The sequence below is a fragment of the Artemia sp. Qi Xiang Cuo genome, chromosome 12 (assembly GCF_049724085.1).
Source record: "Artemia sp. Qi Xiang Cuo chromosome 12, ASM4972408v1, whole genome shotgun sequence".
Lineage (NCBI taxonomy): Eukaryota > Metazoa > Arthropoda > Branchiopoda > Anostraca > Artemiidae > Artemia > Artemia sp. Qi Xiang Cuo.
Window position 1 is genome coordinate 70,031,571 of NC_142805.1, and position 26,443 is coordinate 70,058,013.

At 35.1% G+C, this 26,443-nt stretch overlaps 1 long non-coding RNA gene across 1 annotated transcript in view; it reads left to right on the forward strand.

The window, feature by feature from the left end:
• The window catches only part of LOC148946457 (uncharacterized), a 124,896-nt gene that overhangs the window by 89,476 nt on the left and 8,977 nt on the right, over nt 1-26,443 (forward strand). The window contains exon 3 of the long non-coding RNA XR_016142567.1: nt 21,733-21,823. This is a non-coding gene — a long non-coding RNA (uncharacterized LOC148946457). The remainder of the gene's footprint in view (nt 1-21,732; nt 21,824-26,443) is intronic.

A 26,443-nucleotide genomic window follows, 5' to 3' on the forward strand; every position in this document is an offset into this window, starting at 1 on the left:
TGGTTTGTATGTCTGAAGTGTCTGTCTGTGTTGGTTTGTATGTCTGAAGAGTCTCTCTTTGTTGGTTTGCATTTCTGAAATGTCTGTCTTTGTTGGTTTGCATGTCTGAAGTGTCTGTCTTTGTTGGTTTTTTATGTCTAAAGTTTCGGTCTTTCTCTGTTTGTATGTCTGAAGTGTTTCTCTTTGTTGGTTTGTGTGCCTGAAAGGTCTGTCTTTGTTGGTTTGTATGTCTAAAGAGCATGTCTTTCTCTGTTTGTATGTCTGAAGTATTTGTCTTTGTTGGTTTGTATGTCTGAAGTGTCTGTCTTTGTTGGTTTGTATGTCTGAAGAGTCTCTCTTTGTTGGTTTTAATTTCTGAAGTGTCTGTCTTTTTTGGTTTTAATTTATAAAGTATATAAAGACAAACACTTTAGACATAAAAACAGAGAAAGACAGACACTTCAGACATACAAACCAACAAAGATAGACACTTCAAATATACAAAGAGAGAAAGACATGCACTTTAGACATACAAACCAAAAAAGACAAAGACTTCAGACATACAAATCAACAAAGACAGGCACTTCAAACATACACACCAACAAAGATAAACAATTCAGACATACACACAGAGAAAGAAATGCACTTTAGACATACAAACCAACAAAGACAGACACATCAGACAAACAAACCAACAAAGACAAACACTTCAGACATACAAACAAACAAAGACAGACACTTCAGACATACAAACAAACAAAGACAGACACTTCAGACATACAAACAGTGAAAGAAATGCACTTTAGACATACAAACCATCAAAGACAGACACTTAAGACTTACAAACCAACAAAGACAAACACTTGAGACATACAAACAGAGAATGTCATGCACTTTAGACATACAAACCAAGAAAGACAGACAGTGGGCTATGCAAACACCCGCCAAGACACACGAGCAAAAAGAGTGAGAGTCATATACAAACATATAGATTCAAACATACAAACCGAGAAAGACAAACACTTCGGATATACAAACTATCAAAGACAAACACTGGGACTTGCTAACACCAACCCTGACAAACAGACAAATAGAGTGAGAGACACATAAAAATACATAGATTCAGACATACAAACCGAGAAAGACAGGCAGTTGGACAAGTTTGTTGGTTTGTATGTCTGAAGTGTTTTTCTTTGTTGGTTTGTATGTCTAAAGTGCATGTCTTTCTCTGTTTGTATGTCTGAAGTGTTTATCTTTGTTGGTGTTAATATTTGAAGTGTCTGTCTTTGTTGGTTTGTATGTCTAAAGTGTTTGTCCTCTCTCTTTTTATGTCTGAAGTGTTTGTATTTGTTGTTGTGTATGTCTAGAGTACCTGTGTGTGTCTGTTTGTATGTCTGAAGTGGTTGTCTTTGTTGGTTTGTATGTCTGAAGTGTCTGTGTTTTTTGTTTTGTTTTTCTAAAGTGCCTGTCTTTGTCCGTTTGTATGTCTGAAGTTTCTGTCTTTGTTTTTTTGAATGTCTAAAGTGTCTGTCTTTTTCAGTTTCAATGTCTGAAGTGTTTGTCTTTGTTGGTTTGTATGTCTGAAGTGTCTGTCTTTGTTTGTTTGTATGTCTAAAGTGCCTGTCTTTCTCTGTTTGAATGTCTAAAGTGTTTGTCTTTCTCTGTTTGTACGTGTGAAGTGTTTGTCTTTGTTGGTTTGCGTGTCTAAAGCGTTTGTCCTTCTAGGTTTGTATGTCTGAAGTGTTTGTCTTTGTTAGTTTGTATGTCTGAAGTATCTGTCTTTGTTGGTTTGTATGTCTAAAGTGCTTGTTTTTCTCTGTTTGTATGTCTGAAGTGTTTGTCTTTGTTGGTTTATATGTTTGAAGTGTCTGTCTTTGTTGGTTTGTATGTCTAAACTACATTTCTTTCTCTGTTTGTATGTCTGAAGGGTTTGTCTTTGTTGGTTTTGTATGTCTGAAGTGTCTGTCTTTGTTGGTTTGTATGTCTAAAGTGCTTGTCTTTCTCTGTTTGTATGTCTGAAGTGTTTGTCTTTGTTAGTTTGCATGTCTCAAGTGTTTGTCTTTATTGATTTACATGTCTAAAGTGTTTATCTCTGCTTGTATGTCTGAAGTGTTTGTCTTTGTTGGTTTGTATGTCTGAAGTGTTTGTCTTTGCCGATTTTTATGTCTAAAGTGCCTGTCTTTTTCTCTTTGTATGTCTGAAGTGTTTGTCTTTGTTGGTTTATATGTCCGAGGTGTCTGTCTTTGTAGGTTTGTATGTCTAAAGTGCCTGTATTTCTCTGTTTGTATGTCTGAAGTGTTTGTCTTTGTCGGTTTCCATGCCTGAAGTGTCTGTCTTTTTTGTTCGTATGTCTGAAGTGTCTGTCTTTGTCTGTTTGTATGTCTGAAGTGTTTGTCTTTGTTGGTTTGTATGTCTGATGTGTCTGTCTTTGTTGGTTTGTATGTCTAAAGTGCCTGTCTTTCTCTGTTTGTATGTCTGAAGTGTTTGTCTTTGTCGGTTTCCATGCCTGAAGTGTCTGTCTTTCTCTGTCAGTATGTCTGAAGTGTTTGTCTTTGTTGGTTTGTATGTCTGATGTTTCTGTCTTTGTTGGTTTGTATGTCTAAAGTGCCTGTCTTTCTCTGTCAGTATGTCTGAAGTGTTTGTCTTTGTTAGTTTGTATGTTTGAAGTATCTGTCTTTGTTGGTTCTTATGTCTAAAGTGCTTGTTTTTCTCTGTTTGTATGTCTGAAGAGTCTGTCTTTGTTGGTTTGTATGTATGAAGTGTCTGTCTTTGTTTTTTTGTATTTCTAAAGTGTCTGTCTTTATCTGTTTTTATGTGTGTAGTGTTTTTCTTTGTTGGTTTTGTATGTCTGATGTGTTTGTCTTTATTGGTTTGTATGTCTAAAGTGCCTGTCTATCTCTGTTTGTATGTCTGAAGTGTTTGTCTTTGTTAGTTTGCATGTCTAAAGTGTGTGTCTTTCTTGTTTTGCATGTCTAAAGTGTTTGTCTTTCTCTGTTTGTATGTCTGAAGTGTTTGTCTTTGTTGGTTTGTATGTCTGAAGTGTTTGTCTTTGCCGATTTTTATGTCTAAAGTGCCTGTCTTTTTCTGTTTGTATGTCTGAAGTGTTTGTCTTTGTTGGTTTATATGTCTGAGGTGTCTGTCTTTGTAGGTTTGTATGTCTAAAGTGCCTGTATTTCTCTGTTTGTATGTCTGAAGTGTTTGTCTTTGTCGGTTTCCATGCCTTAAGTGTCTGTCTTTTTTGTTTGTATTTCTGAAGTTCCTGTCTTACTCTGTTTACATGCCTAAAGTGTTTGTCTTTGAGGGTTTTTATGTTTGAAGTGTCTGTCTTAGTTGGTTTGTATATCTAAAGTGCTTATCTTTCTTTGTTTGTAAGGCTGGGAGGGTTTTTCTGTTTTTGTTTATATGTCAGATGTGTCTGTCTTTCTCTGTTCGTATGTCTGAAGTGTCTGTCTATGTTGGTTTGTATGTCTCTAGTACCTGTTTTTCTCTGTTTGTATATTTGAAGTGTTTGTCTTTTTTGGTTTGTATGTCCAAAGTGCCTTTTTTTCTCTGTTTGTATGTCTGAAGTGTTTGTCTTTGTTGGTTTGCATGTCTGAAGTGTCTGTCTTTGTTGGTATGTATGTCTAAAGTTCCTATCTTTCTGTGTTTCTATGTTTGAAGTTTGTGTCTTTCTAGGATTGCATTCTAAAGTGTCTGTCTTTGTTTGATTGAATGTATGGAATTTCTTTCTTTGTTGGTTTGTATGCCTAAAGTGATAGTTTCTCTATGTTTGTATGTCTGAAGTGTTTGTCATTGTTGGTTTGTATGTCTAAAGTGACTGTCTTTCTCTAATAGTATGTCTGAAGTGTTTGTCTTTGTTGGTTTGTGTGTTTGAAGTGTCTGTCTTTCTCTGTTTGCATGTCTAATGTGTTTGTCTTTGCTTGTGTGTATGTTTGAAGTGTTTGTATTTGTTTGTTTGCATGTCTGAAGTGTCTGTTTTTGTTGGTTTGTATGTTTGTAGTGTTTGTCTTTGTTTGTTTGCATGTCTGAAGTTTCTGTTTTTGTTGGTTTGTATGTCTATAGTACCTGTCTTTCTCTGTTTGTATGTCTGTTTGTATGTCTGAAGTGTTTGTCTTTGTTGGTTTGTATGTCTGAAGTGTTTGTCTTTGTTGGTTTGTATGTCTGAAGTGTCTGTCTTTGTTTGTTTGTATGTCTACTGTGTCTGTCTTTCTCTGTTTGTATGTCTGAATTCTGTGTCTTTGTTGGTTTGTGTGTATGAAGTTTCTGTCATTGTAGGTTTGTCTGTCTGAAGCGAATGTCTTACTCTGTTTTTATGTTTGAAGTTTCTTTCATAAATGTTTTGTATGTTTGAAGTGTCTGTCTTTGTTTTTTTTTATTTATATAGTACCTGTATGTGTAGTTTATTATGTCTGAATTGTCCATGTGTTTTGGTTTTTATGTCTTAAGTTTATGTCTTTGTTGGTTTGTATGTCTAAAGCACATGTCTTTCTCTGTTTGTATGTCTGAAGTGATTGTCTTTGTTGATTTGTATGTCTAAAGTGCTTGTCTTTCTCTGTTTGTATGTCTGAAGTGTCTATCTTTGTCGGTTTGTATGTCTGAGGTGTCTGTCTTTGTTGGTTTGTATGTCTGAAGTGTCTGTTTTTGTTGGTTTTTATGTCTAAAGTGTTTATCTTTCTCTTTCGTATTTCTGAAGTTTTTGTCTTTGTTGGTTTGTATGTCTGAAGTGACTGTCTTTCTCTGTTTGTATGTCTGAAGTGTTTGTCTTTCTCTGTTTGTATGTCTAACATGTATGTATTTCTTGGTTTGAATGTCTGAATTTTTTATATTTGTTCGTTTTCATGTCTAAAGTGTTTGTCTTGGCTGGTTTTTCTGTCTAAAGCGCTTGTCTATATTTGTTTGTATGTCTAAAGTGACTGTCTTTGTTGGTTTGTATGTATGAAGTACCTTTATATCTATGGTTGTATGTCTGATGCGTCTGTCTTTCTCTGTTTGTATGTCTGAAGTGCCTGTCTTTCTCTGTTCGTATGTCCGAAGTGCTTGTCTTTGTTGGTTTGTATGTCTGAAGTGTCTATCTATGTTGGTTTGTATGTATGAAGTGTCTGTCTTTTTTGGTTTGTTCGTCTAAAGTTGTTGTCTTTCTCTGTTTGTATGTCTAAAGTCCATGTCTTTCTCAGTTTGTATGTCTGAAGTGTTTGTCTTTGTTCATTTGTCAGTCTGAAGCGCCTGTGTTTGTTGGTTTGTATGTCTAATGTGTCTGTCTTTCTCTGTTGGTATTACTGATGTGTTTGTCTTTGTTGGTTTTCATGTCTGAAGTGCATATCTTTGTTGGTTTGTATGTTTAAAGTGTTTATCTTTCTTTGTTTTTATGTCTAAAGTGTTTGTCTTTGTCTGTTTGTATGTCTAAAATTCGTGTCTTTGTTGGTTTGTATGTCTGAAGTGCCTGTCTTTCTATGTTTGTGTGTCTGAAGTGTTTGTCTTTGTTGGTTTGTATGTCTGAAGTGTTTGTCTTTGTTGTTTTGTATGTCTGAAGTGTTTGTATTTGTCGGTTTGTATATTTATAGTGTCTGTCTTTGTTGGTTTGTATGTCTATAGTACGTGTCTTTCTCTGTTTGTATGTCTAAAGTGCCTGTCTTTCTCTGTTTCTATGTATAAAATGTTTGTCTTTCTCTGTTTGTATGTCTGAAATTTCTGTCTTTGTTGGTTTGTATGTCTGAAGTGCCTGTCTTTCTCTGTTTGTATGTCTGAAGTGTTTGTCTTTGTTGGTTTGGTATGTCTGAAGTGTTTGTCTTACTTTGTTTTTATGTCTGAAGTGTTTGTCTTTGTTAATTTGTATGTTTATAGTCTCTGTCTTTGTTGGTTTATATGTCTATAGAACGTGCCTTTCTCTGTTTGTATGTCTAAAGTGTCTGTCTTTGCTGGTTTGTATGTTTATAGAGTCTGTCTTTGTTGGTTTGTATGTCTAAACTGTCTGTCTTTGTTGGTTTGTATGTCTGAAGTTGCTGTCTTTGTTGGTTTGCATGTCTGAAGTGTCTGTCTTTGTTGGTTTGTATGTCTAAAGTGTCTTTCTTTTTCTGTTTGTATGTCTTAAGTGTGTGTCTTTGTTGGTGTGTTTGTCAGAATTGTTTGTCTTTGTTTGTTTGTTTGTGTGATGTGTCTGTCTGTATGTTTTTATCTTTGAATTTTGTTTGTGTTTTTGTTTGTATATCTGAATTGTCTGTCTTTGGTGGTTTGTATGTCTAAATTGCTTGTCTTTCTTTGTTGGTTTGTCTGAATTGTCTGGATTTGTTGGTGTGTATGTCTTATGCGCTTGTCTTTGTAGGTTTGTATGTCTGAAGTGTTTGTCTTTCTCCGTTTGTATGTCAGAAGTGTTTGTCTTTGTTGGTTTGTATGTCTGAAGTGTCTGTCCTTGTTGGTTTGTATGTTTAAAGTACCTGTCTTTCTCTTTTTGTATGTCTGAAGTGTTTGTCTTTGTTGTTTTGTATGCCTGAAGTGTTTGTCTTTGTTGGTTTGTATGTCTGAAGAGAATGCCTTTCTCTGTTTGTATGTCTGAAGTGTCTGTCTATGTTGGTTTGTATGTCTCTAGTACCTGCCTTTCTGTGTTTGTATATTTGAAGTGTTTTTCTTTTTTGGTTTGTATGTCTAAAGTGCCTTTTTTTCTCTTTTTGTATGTCTGAAGTGTTTGTCTTTGTTGGTTTGAATGTCTGAAATGTCTGTCTTTTATGGTTTTTTTGTCTAAAGTGAATGTCATTCTCTTTTGGTATGTCTAAAATAAATCTCTTTGTTGCTTTGTATGTGTAAAGTGTCTATCTTCTCTCTGTTTATATGTCTAAAGTGTTTGTCGTTCTCTGATTGTATGTCTGAAGTGTTTGTTTTTGTTGGTTAGTATGTCTGAAGTGTCTGTCATTGTTGGTTTGTATGTCTAAAGTGCTTGTCTTTCTCTAATAGTATGTCTGAAGTGTTTGTCTTTGTAGGTTTGTGTGTTTGAAGTGTCTGTCTTTCTCTGTTTGTATGTCTAAAGTGTTCGTCTTTGCTGGTTTGTATGTTTGAAGTGTTTGTCTTTGTTTGTTTGCATGTCTGAAGTTTCTGTTTTTGTTGGTTTGTATGTCTATAGTGCCTTTCTTTCTCTGTTTGTATGTCTGAACTATTTGTCTTTGTTGGTTTGTATGTCTGAAGTGTCTGTCTTTGTTGGTTTGTATGTCTAACGTGCTTGTCTTTCTCTGTTTGTATGTCTGAAGTGTTTGTCTTTGTTAGTTTGTATGTCTGAAGTGTCTTTGTTTCTCTGTTTGTATGTCTAAAATGTTTGTCTTTGTTTGTTTGTATGTCTGAAATGTCTGTCTTTGTTGGTTTGTATCTCTTAAGAGTTTGTCTTTGTTTTTTTGCATGTCTAAAGAGTCTTTCTTTCTATGTTTGTGTGTCTGAATTCTTCGTCTTTGTTGGTTTGTGTGTCTGAAGTTTCTGTCATTGTTGGTTTGTATGTCTAAAGCGCCTGTCTTTCTCTGTTTGTATGTCTGAAGTGTTTGTCTTTGTTGTTTTGTATGTCTGAAGTGTTTATTTTTGTTGGTTTGTATATCTAAAGGGCTTGTCTTTCTCTGTTTGTATGTCTGAAGTGTTTGTCTTTGTTGGTTTGTATGTCTGAAGTGTCTGTCATTGTTGGTTTTTATATCTAAAGCAAATGCCTTTCTCTGTTTGTATGTCTGAAGTGTTTGTCTTTGTTGTTTTATCTGTCTAAAGTGATTGTCTTTCTATGTTTTTATGTCTGAAGTGTCTTTCTTTGTAGGTTTGTTTGTCTGTTGTGTCTGTCTTGGTTGGTTTGTATGTCTGATGGGTATTTTTTTTTTGGTTTTTATGTTTAAAGTTAGTATCTTTATGCTTATTATTTATTAAGTTTCTGTCTTTTTTTGTTTGTATGTATAAAGTGCATGTCATTGTATGTTTGTATGTCTGACGTGACTGTCTTTCTATTTTTTCATTTATGACGTGCTTCTTTTTTTTGGTTTATACGTCTAAAATGTTTGTCTATGTTTGTTTGTACGTCTGAAGTGCCTGTCTTTCTTGGTTTGTATGTCTAAACCGCATGTCTATCTTTGTTTGTATGTCTAAAGTGCCTGTCTTTGTTGGTTTGTATGTCTGAAGTATCTGTCTTTGTATGTTTGTATGTCTGATGCGTCTGTCTTTCTCTGTTTGTATGTCTGAAGTGCCTGTCTTTCTCTGTTCGTATGTCTGAAATGCTTGTCTTTGTTGGTTTGTATGTCTGAAGTGTCTATCTATGTTGGTTTGTATGTATGAAATGTCTGTCTTTTTTGGTTGCGTCTAAAGTGTTTGTCTTTCTCTGTTTGTATGTCTAAAGTCAATGTCTTTCTCAGTTTGTATGTCTGAACTGTTTGTCTTTGTTGATTTGTCAGTCTGAATTGCCTGTCTTTGTTGGTTTGTATGTCTAATGTGTCTGTCTTTCTCTGTTGGTATTACTGAAGTGTGTGTCTTTGTTGGTTTGAATGTCTGAAGAGACTTTCTGTGTTGGTTTGTATGTCTAAAGTGTTTGTCTTTGTTTTTTTTCATTTCTGAAGTTTATTTCTTTGTCTGTTTGTATGTTTGAAGTGCCTGTCTTTGTTGGTTCGTATTTCTAAAGTGCCTTTCTTTCTATATTTGTATATCGGAACAATTTGTCTTTGTTTCTTTGTATATCTAAAGCGTTTGTCTTTGTTTGTTTTTATGTCTGAAGTGTTTGTATTTGTTGATTTGTATGTTTATAGTCTCTGTCTTTGTTGGTTTATATGTCTATAGTACGTGTCTTTCTCTGTTTGTATGTCTAAAGTGTCTGTCTTTGCTGGTTTGTATGTTTATAGAGTCTGTGTTTGTTGGTTTGTATGTCTAAACTGTCTGTCTTTGTTGGTTTGTATGTCTGAATTGTCTGTCTTTGTTGGTTTGTATGTCTGAAGTGTCTGTCTTTCTCTGTTTCTATGTCTAAAGTGTTTTTCTTTCTCTGTTTGAATGTCTGAAGTGTTTGTCTTTGTTGGTTTGTATGTCTGAAGTGCCTGTCTTTCTCTGTTTGTATGTCGGAAGTGTTTGTCTTTGTTGGTTTGTATGTCTAAAGTGCTTGTCTTAGTTGGTTTTTATGTCTAAAGTGTTTGTATTTTTCGGTTTGTATGTTTATAGTGTCTGTCTTTGTTTTTTTATATGTCTATAGTACGTGCCTTTCTCTGTTTGTATGTCTAAAGTGTCTGTCTTTGCTGGTTTGTATGTTTATAGTGTCTGTCTTTGTTGGTTTGTATGTCTAAACTGTCTGTCTTAGTTGGTTTGTATGTCTGAAGTGTCTGTTTTTGTTGGTTTGTATGTCTAAAGTGTTTGTCTTTCTCTGTTTGTATGTCTGAAGTGTTTGTCTTTGTTGGTTTGTATGTCTGAAGAGGCTGTCTTTGTTGCTTTGCATGTCTGAAGTGTTTGTCTTTGTTGCTTTGTATGTCTGAAGTGTCTTTCTTTTTCTGTTTGTATGTCTTAAGTGTGTATCTTTGTCTGTGTTTTTATCTTAAGTGTCTGTCTTTGTTGGTTTGTATGTGTGAAGTGTATGTCTGTTGGTTTGTATCTTTGTATTGTGTGTGTGTGTTTGTTTGTATATCTGAAGTGTCTGTCTTTGGTGGTTTGTATGTATAAAGTGCTTGTCTTTCTCTTTTTGTATGTCTGAATTGTCTGGCTTTGTTGGTTTGTATGTCTTAAGTGTCTGTCTTTCTCTGTTTCTATGTCTGAAATGTTTGTCTTTCTCCGTTTGTATGTCTGAAGTGTTTGTCTTTGTTGGTTTGTATGTCTGAAGTGCCTGTCCTTGTTGGTTTGTATGTCTAAAGTACCTGTATTTCTCTGTTTGTATATCTCAAGTGTTAGTCTTTGTTGTTTTGTATGCCTGAAGTGTATGTCTTTGTTGGTTCGTATGTATAAAGTGCATGTCTTTCTCTGTTTGTATGTCTGTAGTGTTTGTCTTTGTTGGTTTGTATGTGTGAAGTGTCTGTATATGTTGGTTCGTATATCTAAAGTGCCGGTATTTCTCTGTTTGTATGTTTGAAGTGTTTGTCTTTGTTGGTTTGTGTGTCTGAAGTGTCTGTCTATGTTGGTTTGTATGTCTGAAGAGTCTGTCTTTGTTGGTTTGCATGTCTGAAGTGTCTGTCTTTGTTGGTTTTTTATGTCTAAAGTTTCAGTCTTTCTCTGTTTGTATGTCTGAAGTGTTTCTCTTTGTTGGTTTGTTATGCCTGAAGTGTTTGTCTTTGTTGGTTTGAATGTCTAATGTAGCTGTCTTTGTTTTTTCGCGGGTATGAAGTGTCTGTCTTTGTTGATTTGTATTTCTGTAGTGACTATCCTTGTTGGTTTGTATTTCTAAAGTGTCTCTAATTGTTGATTTGTCTGTCTAAAGTGCTTGTCTTTTTTGTTTTGAATGTCTAAATTAGATAAACACAAAAAATTTAGACATTAAAACAGAGAAACACAAACACTTTAGATATACAAACCAAGAAAGAAAGACACTTCAAATATACAAAGAGAGTAAGACATGCACTTTAGACATACAAACCAAAAAAGACAAGGACTTCAGACATACAAACCAACAAAGATAGGCACTTCAAACATACACACCAACAAAGATAAACACTTCAGACATACAAACGGAGAAAGACATGCACTTTAGACATACAAACCAACAAAGACAAACACTTCAGACATACAAACCAACAAAGACAAACACTTCGGATATACATACCATCAAAGACAAACACTGGGACTTGCAAACACCAACCCTGACAAACAGACAAATAGAGTGAGAGACACAAACAAATACATAGATTCAGACATACAAACCGAGAAAGACAGGCACTGGGATAAGCAAACACCTGCCCTCACACAACGGCAAAGAGAGTGAGAAACACATACAAATACATAGATTCAGACACACAAACCGAGAAAAACATGCACTGGGATAAGCAAACACCTGCCCGCACAAAACGGCAAAGAGAGTGAGAAAGTGGAGCGCTACTCTAAGTTAACCTAAATTAACCCAACTTTTTGCATTTGCCTATGTTAACCTAAATTAACCCTCGTTTTTCAGTTGCATGTGCATTCCAGTGCATGTCTTTCTCGGTTTGTGTGTCTGAATCTATGTATTTGGATGTGTTTCTCACTCTCTTTACCGGTGTGTGCGGGGAGGTGTTTGCTTATCCCAGTGCCTGTATTTCTCGGTATGTATGTCTGAATCTATGTATTTGTATGTGTTTCTCACTCTCTTTGTCTGTGTGTGTTTGGGCGTGTGTTTGCTTGTCCCACTGCCTGTCTTTCTCGGTTTGTATGTCTGAATCTTTGTATTTGTATGTGTCTCTCACTCTATTTGTCTGTTTGTCAGGGTTGGTGTTTGCAAGTCCCAGTGTTTGTCTTAGATGGTTTGTATATCTGAAATGTTTGTCTTTCTCGGTTTGTATGTTTGAATCTATATGTTTGTATGTGACTCTCACTCTATTTGCTTGTGTGTCTGGGTGGGTGTTTGCATATCCCACTGTCTGTCTTTGTTGGTTTGTATGTCTAAAGTGCATGTCTTTCTCTGTTTGAATGTCTGAAGTGTCTGTCTTTGTTGGTTTGTATGTCTAAAGTGTCTGTCTTTGTTGGTTTGTATAATTAAAGTGCATGTTTTTCTCTGTTTGTATGTCTGAAGTGTCTGTCTTTGTTGGTTTGTGTATCTGAAGTGCCTGTCTTTCTAGATTTGTATGTCTGAAGTGTTTGTCTTTGTTTGTATATTTGAAGTGTCTGTCTTTGTTGGTTTGTATGTCTAAAGTGTTTGTCCTCTCTGTTTGTATGTCTGAAGTGTGTGTCTTTGTTGGTTTGTATGTCTTAAGTGCCTGTCTTTCTCTGTTTGTATGTTTGAAGTGTTTGTCTTTGTTGATTTGTATGTCTGAAGTGTCTGTCTTTGTTGGTTTGTATGTCAAAAGTGATTTTCTTTCTCTGTTTGTATTTATAAAGTGTTTGTCTTTCTCTGTTTTTATGTCTGCAGTTTCGGTCTTTGTTTGTTTGTATGTCTGAAGTGTTAGCCTTTCTCTGTTTACATTTCTAAAGTGTTTGTGTCTGTCTTTGTTGGTTTGTATGTCTAAAGTAGCTGTCTTTGTTGGTTTGTATGTCTGAAGTGCCTGTCTTTCTCTGTTTGTAAGTCTGAAGTGTCTGTCTTTGTTGTTTTGTATATCTGAAGCGCCTTTCTTTCTCTGTTTGTATGTCTGAAGTGTTTGTCTTTGTTGGTTTGTATGTCTGAAGAGTCTGTCTTTCTCTGCTTATATGTCTAAAGTGTTTGTGTTTCTCTGTTTGTATGTCTGAAGTGTCTGTCTTTGTTGGTTTGTATGTCTCTAGTACCTGTCTTTCTCTGTTTGTATATTTGAAGTGTTTTTCTTTTTTGGTTTGTATGTTTGAAGATTCTGTCTTTGTTGGTTTGTATGTCTAAAGTACCTTTTTTTCTCTGTTTGTATGTCTGAAGTGTTTGTCTTTGTTGATTTGTATGTCTGAAATGTCTGTCTTTGTTGGTATGTATGTATAAAATGCCTGTCTTTCTCTGTTTGTATGTCTGAAGTGTTTGTATTTGTGGGTTTGTATGTCTGAAGTGTCTGTCTTTCTTTGTTTATATGTCTAAAGTGTTTGTCTTTCTCTGTTTGTATGTCTGAAGTGTTTTTTTTTGTTGGTTAGTATGTCTGAAGTGTCTGTCATTGTTGGTTTGTATGTCTAAAGTGCTTGTCTTTCTCTGTTTGTATTTCGAAGTGTTTGTCCTTGTTGGTTTGTTTGTCTGAAGTGTCTGTCTTTCTCTGTTTGTATGTCTAAAGTATTTGTCTTTGTTGGTTTGTATGTCTGAAGTGTTTGTCTTTGTTTGTTTGCATGTCTGAAGTGTCTGTTTTTGTTGGTTTGTATGTCTATAGTGCCTTTCTTTCTCTGTTTGTATGTCTGAACTATTTGTCTTTGTTGGTTTGAATGGCTAAAGTATCTGTCATTGTTTGTGTCTTTGTCTAAAGTGACTCTCGTTGCTACCTTGTATCTCTGAAATACTTTTTGTTCTTGGTTTGTATGCCCGAAGTGCTTGTGTTTCTATTCTTCTGTGTCTGATGCGTTTTTCTTTGTTGGTGTGTACGTCTCTTATATCTATATTTGGTTATTTGTAGGTATAAATTGCCTATATATGTCGGTTCTGAATGTCTACTGTGTCTGTCTTTCTCTGTTTGTATGTCTGAAGTGTTCGTCTTTGTTGGTTTGTATGTCTGAAGTGTCTGTCATTGTTGGTTTGTATGTCTAAAGAGCATATCTTTCTCTGTTTGTATGTCTGAAGTGTCTGTCTTTGTTGGTTTGTATGTCTGAAATGTTTGTCATTGTTTGTGTTTATTTCTTATGCGACTTTCTTTATCATTGTTCAATTTTTTATGTTCTTCCTTTGTTTGTTTAAGTATCTAAATGGATTATTTTTCTATTTGTTTAATTGTTAAGGGTCTATCTTTGTTATTTTGTGTGTCTAAGTTGTCTGTTTTTGTTGGTTCGTATGTCTAAAGTGTCTGTCTTTCTCTGTTTGTATGTCTGAAGTGTTTGTCTTTGTTGGTTTGTATGTCTAAAGTGCCTGTCTTTCTCTGTTAGAATGTATGAAGTGCCTTTCTTTTTCTGGTTGTATCTCTGAAGGGTCTGTCTTTGCTGGTTTGCATGTCTGAAGTGCCTGTCTTTTTTGTTTTGTTTGTCTATAGTGTCTGTCTTTGTTGGTTTGTATGTCTATAGTGTATGTCTTTCTCTGTTTTTATGTCTAAAGTGCCTGTCTTTGTTGGTTTGTATGTCTGAAGTATCTGTCTATGTCGGTTTGTATGTCTGATGCGTCTGTCTTTCTCTGTTTGTATGTCGGAAGTGACTGTCTTTCTCTGTTCGTATGTCCTAAGTGCTTGTATTTGTTGGTTTGTATGTCTGAAGTGTCTATCTATGTTGGTTTGTATGTACGAAGTGTCGGTCTTTTTTGGTTTGTTAGTCTAAAGTGTTTGTCTTTCTCTGTTTGTATGTCTAAAGTGCATGTCTTTCTCTGTTTTTATATCTGAAGTGTTTGTATTTGTTTGCTTGTATGTCTGAAGTGCCTGTCTTTGTTGGTTTGTATGTCTAATGTGTCTGTCTTTCTCTGTTTGTATGACTGAAGTGTTTGTCTTTGTTGGTTTGCATGTCTGAAGTGCCTGTCCGTGTTGGTTTGTATGTCTAAAGTGTCTGTCTTTCTCTGTTCGCATGTATGAAGTGTATTTCTTTGTCTTTTTATATTTCTTAGGTAATTTTGTTTGTTGGTTTGTATATCTGAAGTGCTTGTCTTTCTCTGTTTGTAAGTCTAAAGTGTGTGTTTTTGTTTGTTTGTATGTCTAAAATTCTTGTCTTTTTTTGTTTTTATGTTTGAAGTGTTTGTATTTGTTGATTTGTATATGTATAGTCTCTGTCTTTGTTTGTTTATATGTCTATAGTACGTGTGTTTCTCTGTTTGTATGTATATATTGTCTGTCGTCGCTGGTTTGTATGTCTTTAGAGTCTTTGTTTTTTTGCTTGTATGTCTGAAGTGCATTTCTTATTTTGTTGGTATGTCTGAATTGTATGTTTTTTTTTCTTTGCATCTCTCAAGTGTCTTTTTTTCTCTGCATTTATGTTTGAAGTTTTTGTCTTTGTTGGTTTGTTTGTCTGAAGTTTCTGTCTTTGTTGCTTTGCATGTCTGAAGTGGCTGTCTTTATTGGTTTGTATGTCTAAAGTGTGTGTCTTTCTCTGTTTGTATGTTTGAAGTGTTTGTCTTTGTTGGTTTGTATGTCTGAAGTGTCTGTCTTTGTTGGTTTGTATGTCTAAAGTGCTTGTCTTTGTATGTTTGTATGTCTGAATTGTCAGTCTTTGTTGGTGTGTATGTCTGAAGTGTCTGTCTTTCTCTGTTTCTATGTCTAAAGTGTTTGTCTTTCTCTGTTTGTATGTCTGAAGTGTTTGTCTTTATTGTTTTGAATGTCTAAAGTGTCTGTCTTTGTTGGTTTGTATGTTTAAAGTGCCTGTATTTCTATTTTTGTATGTCTGAAGTGTTTGTCTTTGTTGTTTTGTATGCCTGAAGTGTCTGTCTTTGTTGTTTTGTATGTTTAAAGTGCATGTCTTTCTCTGTTTGTATGTCTGTAGTGTCTGTCTTTGTTGGTTTATATGTGTGAAGTGTCTGTCTTTGTTGGTTTGCATGTCTAAAATGCCTGTCTTTCTTTGTCTGTATGTCTGAAGTGTTTGTCTTTGTTGGTTTGTGTGTCTGAAGTGTTTGTCATTGTTTGTTTGTATGTCTAAAGTGTCTGTCTTTGTTGGTTTGAATGTCTGAAGTGTCATTCTTTGTTGGTTTTTTATGTCTAAAGCTTCAGTCTTTCTCTGTTTGTATGTCTGAAGTGTTTGTATTTGTTTGTTTGTCTGTCTGAAGTGTCTTTCTTTGTTAGTTTGTGTGTCTAAAGTGCATTTTTTTCTCTGTTTGTATGTCTGAAGTGTTTGTGTTTGTTGGTTTGTATTTCTGATGTGTCTGTCTTTGTTGGTTTTCATTTCTTAAATGTCTGTCTTTGTTGGTTTTTATGTCTAAAGTACCTGTCTTTCTCTGTTTGTATGTCTGAAGTGTTTGTCTTTGTTGGTTTGTATGACTGAAGTGTGTGTCTTTTTTGGTTTGTATGTCTAAAGTGCCTGTCTTTTTCTGTTTGTATGTCTGTAGTGTCTGTCTTTGCTGGTTTGTATGTCTGTAGTGTCTGTCTTTGTTGTTTTGTATGTCTAAACTGCCTGTCTTTCTCTGTTTGTATGTCTGAAGTGTTTCTTTGTTTGTTTGTATTTCTGAAGTGTCTGTCTCTGTTGGTTTGCATGTCTGAAGTGTCTGCCTTTGTTGGTTTTTATGTCTATAGTGTTTGTCTTTCTCTGCATGTATGTCTGAAGTGTTTGTCTTTGTCGGTTTGTTTGTCTGAAGTTTCTGTCTTTGTTGCTTTGCATGTCTGAAGTGGCTGTCTTTGTTGGTTTGTATGTCAAAAGTGCGTTTCTTTCTCTGTTTGTACCTCTAAACTGTCTTTATTTGCTGTTTGTGTGTGTACATCATCTGTCTTTTGTTTTTAATGTGTCTGAAGTACTTGCCTTTGAATTGGGGTTGTACTGTAGTGCTTGGCTTTTAATGTTCGCATGTCTAATGAGCTTGTTTTTCTATGTTTGTTTGACTGAAATGTCTTTCTTTCTCTGTTTTTATTTCTGAAGTGTTTGTCTTTGTTGTTTTGTATGTCTGAAGTGTCTGTCTGTGTTGGTTTGTATGTCTAAAGTACTTGTCTTTCTCTTTTTGTATTTCTGAAGTGTCTGTCTTTGTCGGTTTGTATGACTGAAGTGTCTGTCTTTGTTGGTGTGTATGTCTAAAGTGCATGTCTTTCTCTGTTTGTATGTCTGTAGTGTTTGTCTTTGTTGGTTTGTATGTGTGAAGTGTCTGTATTTGTTGGTTTGTATGTCTAAAGTGCCTGTATTTCTCTGTTTGTATGTCTGAAGTGTTTGTCTTTGTTGGTTTGTGTGTCTGAAGTGTCTGTCTTTGTTGGTTTGTATGTCTGAAGAGTCTGTCTTTGTTGGTTTGCATGTCTGAAGTGTCTTTCTTTGTTGGTTTCTTATGTCTAAAGTTTCAGTCTTTCTCTGTTTGTGTGTCTGAAGTGTTTGTCTTTGTTGGTTTGTATGTCTGAAGTGTCTGTCTTTGTTGGTTTGTATGTCTAAAGTGCTTGTCTTTCTCTGTTTGTATTTCTGAAGTGTTTGTCTTTGTTGGTTTGTATGTCTGAAGTGTCTGTCTTTGTTGGTTTGCATTTCTGAAATGTCTGTCTTTGTTGGTTTTTATGTCTAAAGTGCCTGTCTTTCTATGTTTGTATGTCTGAAGTGTTTGCCTTTGTTGGTTTATATGACTGAAGTGTCTGTCTTTTTTTGTTTTTATGTCTAAAGTGCCTGTTTTTCTCTGTTTGTTTGTCTGAAGTGTGTGTCTTTGTGGGTTTGTAAATCTGAAGTGTCTATCTTTTCTTGTTTATATTTCTAAAGTGACTGTTTTTCTCTGTTTGTATGTCTGAAGTGTTTCTTTGTTGGTTTGTATGTCTGAAGTGTCTATATTTGTTGGTTTGTATGTCTGAAGTGCCTGTTTTTGTTGGTTTGTATGTCTAAAGTGCCTGTCTTTCTCTTTTTGTCTGTGTGAAGTGTTTGTCTTTGTTGTTTTGTATGCCTGAAGTGTCTGTCTTTGTTGGTTTTTATGTCTAAATTGCATGTCTTTCTCTTTTTGTATGTCTGTAGTGTTTGCCTTTGTTGGTTTGTATATCTGAAGTGTCTGTCTTTGTTGGTTTGTATGTCTAAATTGCATTTCTTTCTCTGTTTGTATGTCTGTAGTGTTTGTCTTTGTTGGTTGTGTGAAGTGTCTGTCTTTGTTGGTTTGTATATCTAAAATGCCTGTCTTTCTCTGTTTGCATGTTTGAAGTGTTTGTGTTTGTTGGTTTGTGTGTCTGAAGTGTTTGTCTATGTTTGTTTGTATGTCTAAAGTGTCTGTATTTGTTGGTTTGTATGTCTGAAGTGTTTGTCTTTGTTGGTTTCTTTTGTATAAAGTTTCAGTCTTTCTCTGTTTGTGTGTCTAAAGCTTCAGTCTTTCTCTGTTTGTGTGTCTGAAGTGTTTCTCTTTGTTGGTTTGTATGGCTGAAGTGTCTTTCTTTGTTGGTTTGTATGTCTAAAGTGCATTTCTTTCTCTGTTTGTATGTCTGAAGTGTCTGTCTTTGTTGGTTTGTATGTCTGAAGAGTCTGTCTTTGTTTGTTTGCATTTCTGAAGTGTCTGTCTTTGTTGGTTCGTATGTCTAAAGTACCTGTCTTTCTATGTTTGTATGTCTGAAGTGTCTGTCTTTGTTGGTTTGTATGCCTAAAGTGTCTGTCTTTTTTGGTTTTTATGTCTAAATTGCATGTCTTTCTCTGTTTGTATGTCTGTAGCGCTTGTCTTTGTTGGTTTGTATGTCTGAAGTGTCTGTCTTTGTTGGTTTTTATGTCTAAAGTGCTTGTTTTTCTCTGTTTGTATGTCTGAAGTGTTTCTTTGTTTGTTTGTATGTCTGAAGTATTTGTCTTTGTTGGTTTGTATGTCTAAAGTGCTTGTCTTTCTCTGTTTGTATGTCTGAAGTGTCTGTCTTTGTTGGTTTGTATGTCTAAAGTGTTTGTCTTTCTCTGTTTGTATGTCGGAAGTCTTTGTCTTTGTTGCTTTGTATGACTAAAGTGCCTTTTTTTGTTGGTTTGTATGTAGAAAGCGCATTTCTTTCTCTTTCTGTATTTCTGTAGTATCTATCTTTGTTGATTTTTATGTGTGAAGTGTATGTCTTTCTTGGTTTGTATCTCTGAACTGACTGTCTTTCTCTATTTGTATGTCTGAAGTGTCTGTCTTTGTTGGTTTCTATGTCTGAAGTGCCTGTCTTTGTTGGTTTGTATGTCTATAGTGCTTGTGTTTGTTTTTTTGTATGTCCAAAGTGTCTGTCTTTGTTGGTTTGTATGTCTAAAGTGCTTGTCTTTTTCTGTTTGTATGTGGGTGAAAAGGATGAGTACTTCAACTTGTAAATTGGTCTAGGAGGGACATTAAGAAAAGAACTTGTTCTGAAATAATATAATAATGCCTTTTTGAAAAGTATTGTTGGTGTTGGGGTATGCAAAAAGCCGTAAGGTAAAGTTGTGTGTGAAAAGGATGAGTACTTCAACTTGTAAAATGGGTTTAAGAGGGACATTACGTAAAGAACTTTATCTGAAAAGATATAATAAAGCCTTTGAATAGTATTTCTTGGTGTTGGGGTGTTCAAAAAGCTGTAAAGTAAAGTTGTGGGTGAAAAGGATGAGTACTTCAACTTGTAAAATGGGTTTAAGAGGGATATTAAGAAAGGAACTTGGTCTGAAAAGATTTAATAAAGCCTTTTTAAATATGGGGGCCCTTCTGTGTCTCAAGTGCACAAAAAAAGTATTAAAAAAATAGGGGGGCCTTTTGGGGGCTCAGGGGGAGGGGGCCCATTTGGAGGGCCTGGGGGGAGGTGGCCTCTTTTGGGGCATGGGGGGCCCTTTTGGGGCTCGGGGGGAGGGTGTCCCCTTGGGGTTGGAGTAGGGGGCCTTACAATACTGTTCAAATGGAGCTTTTGTATTATAACGACCACAGAGTTTCACCCCAAATCATCCTCTAAATGTATCAAACTGTTTCACCCAAAAAATTCCCTAAAATGCCGATTAATTTGTTTTCGCCCAAATAACCCCCTAAAAATAATTTCAGAATGTTTATTTCGTCTTGGCATCCCTGCGCTGTCACATTAAAAATTCCCAAGAAACCATTTCCCGCGTTAAATATATTCAATCTGTCTTCATCTCTAAGGTGTTCCTAGCTACACTATTCAGGTTTCGAAAGAATATTAATTCCAGAATTTATCTCTATGCCTAAAGAATTTTAAATTACATATCGCATAAACATTGCAAACTAAATGCTTTATCTCTTCCCCTAAGTGAAGCCATATGCATTCCCCTCTGTATCTGTTGCACTTAGAAACATCTTAAATCTATGTTATCCAAGAAGTGAATTCAAGAATCAAGTTGGATTATTAAGACGTCAAAAGAATATTAATTCCCAAATTTATCGCTAAGCCTAAAGACCAGAGAAGTCATATTTAAAAATAGAATTTCTATCTATTTAGAGTCCCGCATAATTCATAGAAATTGAGTCATGTCATTTCTAATTCTTGACACTAAAGACCAGAGAAGCCATATTGTTTCTTATTTCCCCTTGTATTACATTAGAATTCCCCATCAGATTATGTAAATCAATGTTGTTGAACTCGTGTCTAGATCCAGCAATTGATGTTGACATCCAAGAAACATCTAGCAATTGTTGTTGACATCCAAGAAACCTCCATCAAAGTGAGAAAAACCATGAAAAAACATCCTCAGTGAGAAAAACCATAAGAACATGCATAAATTATGTACTGATCGGAGTAATACCTGGCTCCCTACTTAGGTCTATATGATGCGTAATTAGTCGGATCTTTCCTTCGTTTAAGAATCGAAGTGATACTCCCGCACAAAAAAGAATCAGGCACCAAACAAGTACATAGACAAATTTGAAATAATAACTGCAAATGATAAATCAATTCTTTCGAATCAATATGAAGGTGAAAAACACTAAAACCATCAATATCACATGATTTAGATTTTAAATTCTTAACACAGCGAATCTCACGGTCAGCAGAAACGGGAGGCACATGGCCTTGGTAAATTTTCGGTGGTAATACATAAGAGCAGAGGCTAACAAACTGAGAGTGAACCGCATAATTCATAATATTAATAATATTAACTATGAAAAAGGAAAAACTTGTTTCCCCGAATTTACTTGTTTAAATTTGAATTTTCCAAATACAATGGCTGATTAGTTTCAGTTAGTGGCGTCAATTCATCAGTTGCGGTCTGTTCAGCGCTTCCACTATCCCCGAATTTTCGGAGGTTTCCCCGAAAGTATCGTAAAAACGAAACGGCAAAAAACGCTTGGGCTTAGAAGCGTCAAAGCTTTAAACCTGGCCCTATCCCTCCCCTTTCCCCAATTTACGCCATTGGTTTGAATTTTGATTAGCTGATTATTTTCAAATTCCGGAGAAATTCTAACCTTAGTTCGGGTAGATAGTAAGACTTTAGAATATGGGAATATTAAAGATCGATTAACTATACTAAAGAAACTAGATTAGTGCTAATCGCCGAAATCTTTGATGTCATAAACAAGGAAATTGAGTCTAATATATTCCTGCTCAGTGAACTCAAAGTACATTTACAATATATACGAAAGAGTATGGGTAACTTATAAGAGCAGAAAGTGGTGCGGGCATTGACCAAAAACTATCCACACCATCAAATGTCTGGCGTCACATCGCATTTTTTCAAGCTTTGCAATCATTTTTCCTGTCAGGAAATAAGATCAGACACTTTTCTACCCTAATTTTGCCGAGTATATTAATTAAATTAATTGAAGAAATGCCAACTGTCACCACACTCTAGATGGCGTTGATAGGTTATTTTATCGATACTACTGCCAGTTTCCACTCTTATAAGTTTACCCATACTCTTGGATATCTTCACTTTTCATTATTACTAGTAGTGAGAATTTTCTATAAGAAATAGAAGTTGGTTTTAGTGGGGAGCCCTTCCCCTCCAAAAGAAAAAACTAACAAAAAACTTGCAGTATTCGATGACAATTCAGGGACAATTCACGAAAATGTAGGAGAGATCAAAATGAATTTTTTAATCTAAAATTGGGGCAATGTGTTATCTTTTTTTCGATGAAAATACAAAAAAAGTATTTTTCCATGAAAAGACAAAAAATTTTGTTTTTTCAAATCTAGTGGAGAAAGGAAAAACTTGACACTCCTGCATCAACTTTTAATTTTTTCTTAGATCTAAATATCTTTTTATCAGCTTTTCAATGGATTTTTTAAGTGCAATAAATATATTCCTTTAATTTTAATCTTTTAATTTTGTCTCATGTCATTTGAGCTTAAATGTATGCGTCATACAAGTTATTGCTAATACTATTTAAAACAATACTAATTACTGATAAAGTATAAAAAGGCTGATAAGATTTATATCGTTTAGAAATGTTTAGAAAAGTCTGATAAAAGGTCAAATTTGATAAGCAAGTATATTTTTTTATTGCATAATTATTGCTCAGTCTCTAGAGTGATTGAGATCCGGTAATACCAAGGCACTTTTTCCTTTTAGGATTTCAAAGTTTTGAATTAGCAATTGGAAACTAGAAAAATGGCTTATCGGACAGCAAGTTTAATCATGATTTTCCTGTTTTTTGTTACAGGTAAGTTTTTTTCAAGTAATTAGATTTAGTATCTATATACAAAATGTGTCTTTACAAACAAATTTAAGTATTTACAGAGACATTCCTATGAATTCTATAATAATTTTCTAAAATAATATCGGGGGACCAAGCTTCGCTCGGTGAAAAGAATTACATTTTTTTAAAAACTTTAAATTCATTTTATTTTGTATGTTGTAGACAGTAAAACTATTAGGGTGTAGGAGGTTTGTGTATTTGTGAAAGAAAACTGTTTTTCCAAGATTAATTAAGGCCCTAAACGAGTTTTCTCAAAGTCGTTACCTAACTAAATCGTTTTTTTTTTTACAACAGAAAACAAACAATTATATTTTTACAAGTAATCGTATTTAATGAAAAATAATCACCGAGCGAAGCTTACCCCTAGTAAGTGAATTATTAATTTAATTTTCTGCCGCAATACATAGCATTTAATGAAAAACAATTAAGAATTCAAAAGTTACTTCACGGCTATCAAGGGAGAATATTTTCTCTAAAAGCTCGGAATCTGCTGATTTTTCAGCGAAGAAATTATGGCTTGAAACTACTCCTACATGTGCCCAAGGTTTTAACCTGCAGGGGGGTCTCTAGTTTCAGTCAGCAGAATATTTATGAAAATTTTAGGGGGGGATGGGAGGGGGAAGTGAGTTTACCTAAAATCGTAACCTATCTAGATCGACTTTTCCCGTCGGAAAATAGTAGTATGCCAATTTTTGTAAAAACAATATTGCCGTTTTCAGGAAAATATTTAGAGATACAATTATTGATCGTTAATAAGATATAATTAATAACAGTCTAGTATATCGACTCTTTTAGAGGAAACACTATAATAACTACAAAGTAATAGCCTACCATTTGATTTCCTAATAACTCTTGAAGAGTTTCCAAACTCTTTCCAAATATTATGGTAGCTACCGTAACAGTGCTCCCTATTTCCGTCTAGCCTATTTCCGTCTAGCCTATTTCCGTCTAGCCAAAATCATAACTCAAAATCCCTGTATGGCAGCCCACATAAGTGACATACTAGTTATTTATTGGGTCGCTGTTCCAGCCACGTGTGAATGCATCCAAACGGTAGCGACAATGAGAAAAAAAAAATTGGTGGCTATAGTTATGGGGAGTTAGGTTGGACGCACACATTCTAATTAATTTGGACACTTAAAATAGATTTGCAAATTCTGGAAATAGAAATTAATATTCTTTTAGAGTAATTATAATGAGACCATAGATTAAATGCAATATTATGCATGGTTTTATATCGGACGTGTTTATTTTGGAAGAATTTTTCATAATGATCTATCGTCCCTTAGAAATCTGTCGAGATTTCAAGCCCAGATTAAAGAATCCCCAACCTATCCTGAATCCATCCCTGAATCGAATAGTATTTCTAATGAAACTAATAACAAAGGGGAAATCAAAAATAGATTTGCCATTTATAATCGTTTTAGGTTGTAAACTTCTTTCTGGGAAAACTCTTGGCAAAGGAGGAAATAAACAATTAAGATATAATCAAATCTCTCTGAACTCGATGATGCTTTAATTGGCTGATTAGCTTGGACCACTAGAGATGTTTTTAAGAAACGCTTGGATTTGGTGAATGAAGGCCATGGAAATTAATAACCAGAGAGCGAAAGCCCAATCCGTCTGTGAGAGAAGAAGCACCCACTTTACAAGCTAAGCTAAACGAGGGGAAATGAAAATTTATCATTTTCATGCTATACAACCTAATGCTAATAATCTAAGCAAAAACTTATGCTTTTACCTAAGGGGGTAAAGAGTAAAGTTGTGAAAAAGTGAGTGGAAGAGGAGAATGCATAACTGCGTGGCCTCAGGTGGCTTAATTCTGCTGTGGGTTGTTAGTACTAGTAGAAGCCTATCTCATTTATCACGTTTTTACTTTTACTTTACATTGGGCTGAAGATAAAAAAATCCACTTCTACCAAAAGAGAACAATAATCACAATTTACGGACACGTAAGAGGGGGGCATAAATGTATTTCTAAAATCTAGGGTTTTTTTTGTTGCCCAAAATTTCAATGAAAATACCCCCAAAGGCTATTTTCAGCGATAATATAAAAAAGAGATATTTTTCCAAATATTCGGGGGGGGGGGGCAATATAGGGGGTCAAATGCCTCCTCCAACAGAAACCACCGAGTTTTTCGTCAAGTCTTTTTTACTTTTACTTTTTTTAACTTGATTTTTATTTTTTAATATTACTTTACTGATTTTTATTTTTTAATTTTTTTTTTTTAATATCCCAAATTAAGTGTGAAACATAATTTGCAAAAAAATCCTACTTTCAATTTTTCTAGCAATGTTGGAATTTTTGCACTGTCAGTGGCGGCAGCAGTTTTCTGTTCTTGGTACTTTAATGTTCCACTAACATTAAAGTACCAAGAACAACGAAAGTAAAGTCTGATTGTCTGAATAGGTTCAATATGGCAACACTGATGAAAATATGACGCTGTCCAAAAAACTCCATAATTTCAAAACAAACAAAAGAAAAATCATAGAAAGTCGCAGTTTCCGTGAATGAATAAAGCTAAGATAAGTCCAGGGAGTAAAAATACTTTTAATCAGATGGCATAGATACTTAAAAATAGCACTGACTGACCATTTCTCAAACAGTCGGCTGTACGAAAAGTGCGGTTCTCAATCCCGCTTTCTAGGGCTATAAAAAGATAATGGTTGAGATGGCCAGGGTACGTTCTGCAGATGAGGGATGACAAATTGCCAAAGATTGTACTTTTTGGCCAACCGTCTATTTGAATAGATTGGGATGGAAGACGAGCGTGCGCAGCTGTTTTGGCTTCAGGTGGCTTAGTGCTGCAGTAAGTTGAAAAATATGTCCATTTAATTTAGTATTTTCTTTCATGTAGAGTTCAACAAAATTTGCACTTTTTTGCATCTTTGCTTAACTTACATATTTTTTACACTAATTTGCAAGGAGCTAATGGAGGCCGGAAAAGGGACAAATAATTTGAGAGGTGCGAGGTAATGGAAAAAAAGAACTGTTAATATGTTAAGACCGTTTGAATCTTTAAACTTCTTCTTAAGTTGCAACCTAGCGGCAGAGACAGGCGATATCACCTAGAAGTGGTTCGCAAGTACATGAGGGAGTCTTCAGTCCTCCCCCGATATAAAGATATTTCTCATGTAATTGCATGCTTTTGTTAGTTTCATTTTTAATATCCCCCCAAAGAAAAAAGCGTATCGCCTGAATTAGGTATTATGTATATCATATAACCGGAAATAATTTCATGGTGCTAAAGTTTTGACTTTTCGGTTTTTTAAAGTGAAAGTCATTTTTTTTCGTCACCCTTTCTTTTCTCAAATTTTATCTGAGCATGGCTTTTATATTTGTTATTCATAAAAGGAAAAACATTTTTCTCTCGACTCTTTGGGTGTAGTGTTATTTCAGGTTCAGATACGACCTACGAAAGGAGCTTGACCTCCTCGGCCTAAGACGCTCAACTACACAAACAAATAAATGATATCCCTACGAAAATACACTCAGTCATGAAATAAAAACATAGGTGGCTGAGAGCAACCAAACTATTTCATAAATTTCGAAAGAATGCGCTTTCAACAACTTGCAGAATTTTGATAAAGCATTACATAATCGGTGGCCGGCATTTACCCCCTTCCCCTGGGGATTACCCTCCCTGAAAATATCCTCCCCCTCCCCCCTCCATGGAAAATTCCCTCTCCCAGATAATACCCCCCTCCTGTGGAAAATGCCCTCTCCTAGATAATACCCCCCCCCACCCGTAGAAAATAAGGCTTTCCAAATTTGAGAATTTTATTTCAGTTTTATTTTTTTAATTTCCGTAAGGGAAAGGAGTTTTGTTACTCGTGTGTTATGGGCCACTCACTCAAGTTTACGCTGTGTAAAACTCGAGAACAAACCGGTTTCTTCAGTATTTTTTTTTTCAGCTTAGTGCAAGAGAAGACAAAGATAAGTGACATTTAAGTGTTCTTTTTTTTAAGTGTTTTTTTTTCCAAGTGTTAAGTTTTTTTTTCAATGACCGTTTTTCCAAGTATTAAGCAGGGGCGGATCCAGGATTTTCTTAAGGGGGGGGGGCGCAAAATAGGTTGATCCGAATTTTTTTTAGGTTAATCCGATAAACTTGCGTTAGGAGCAAGTTTAATTAACGCAAACTTGAGTTAATTAAGTAAACTACACAACTTTAGACTACGCTAGGGGAGGGGGGGGGGGGGCTCTCGCCCCCTCTGGATCCGCCACTGGTATTAAGTACTATTATTAGGTTAATGTAGTGTTTCATTTAAGTGCTTTATGATGATCGCTCATCAAAGTTTATGTATTTGTGCCTTTCATTTATGTTATTTTACTGTGTTCATGGCCGTATATTTGGCTTTAAAATACACTTATCTATCTATCTATCTATGTAATATGCAGAATAATTGTACTAAACACATTTTGCAAGCAGACCCGCTATACTTTACCCCCTCCCCCCAATGTGCAAATCTAAAGCCTAAATTTATTTCTAAAGTAACGAACAAACTAACGAAAAAACCGGTGTGTTCTCGAATTTTACAAAGCGTAAATTTGAGTGAGAGTAGAATGCCCCTTCTGGATTCTCC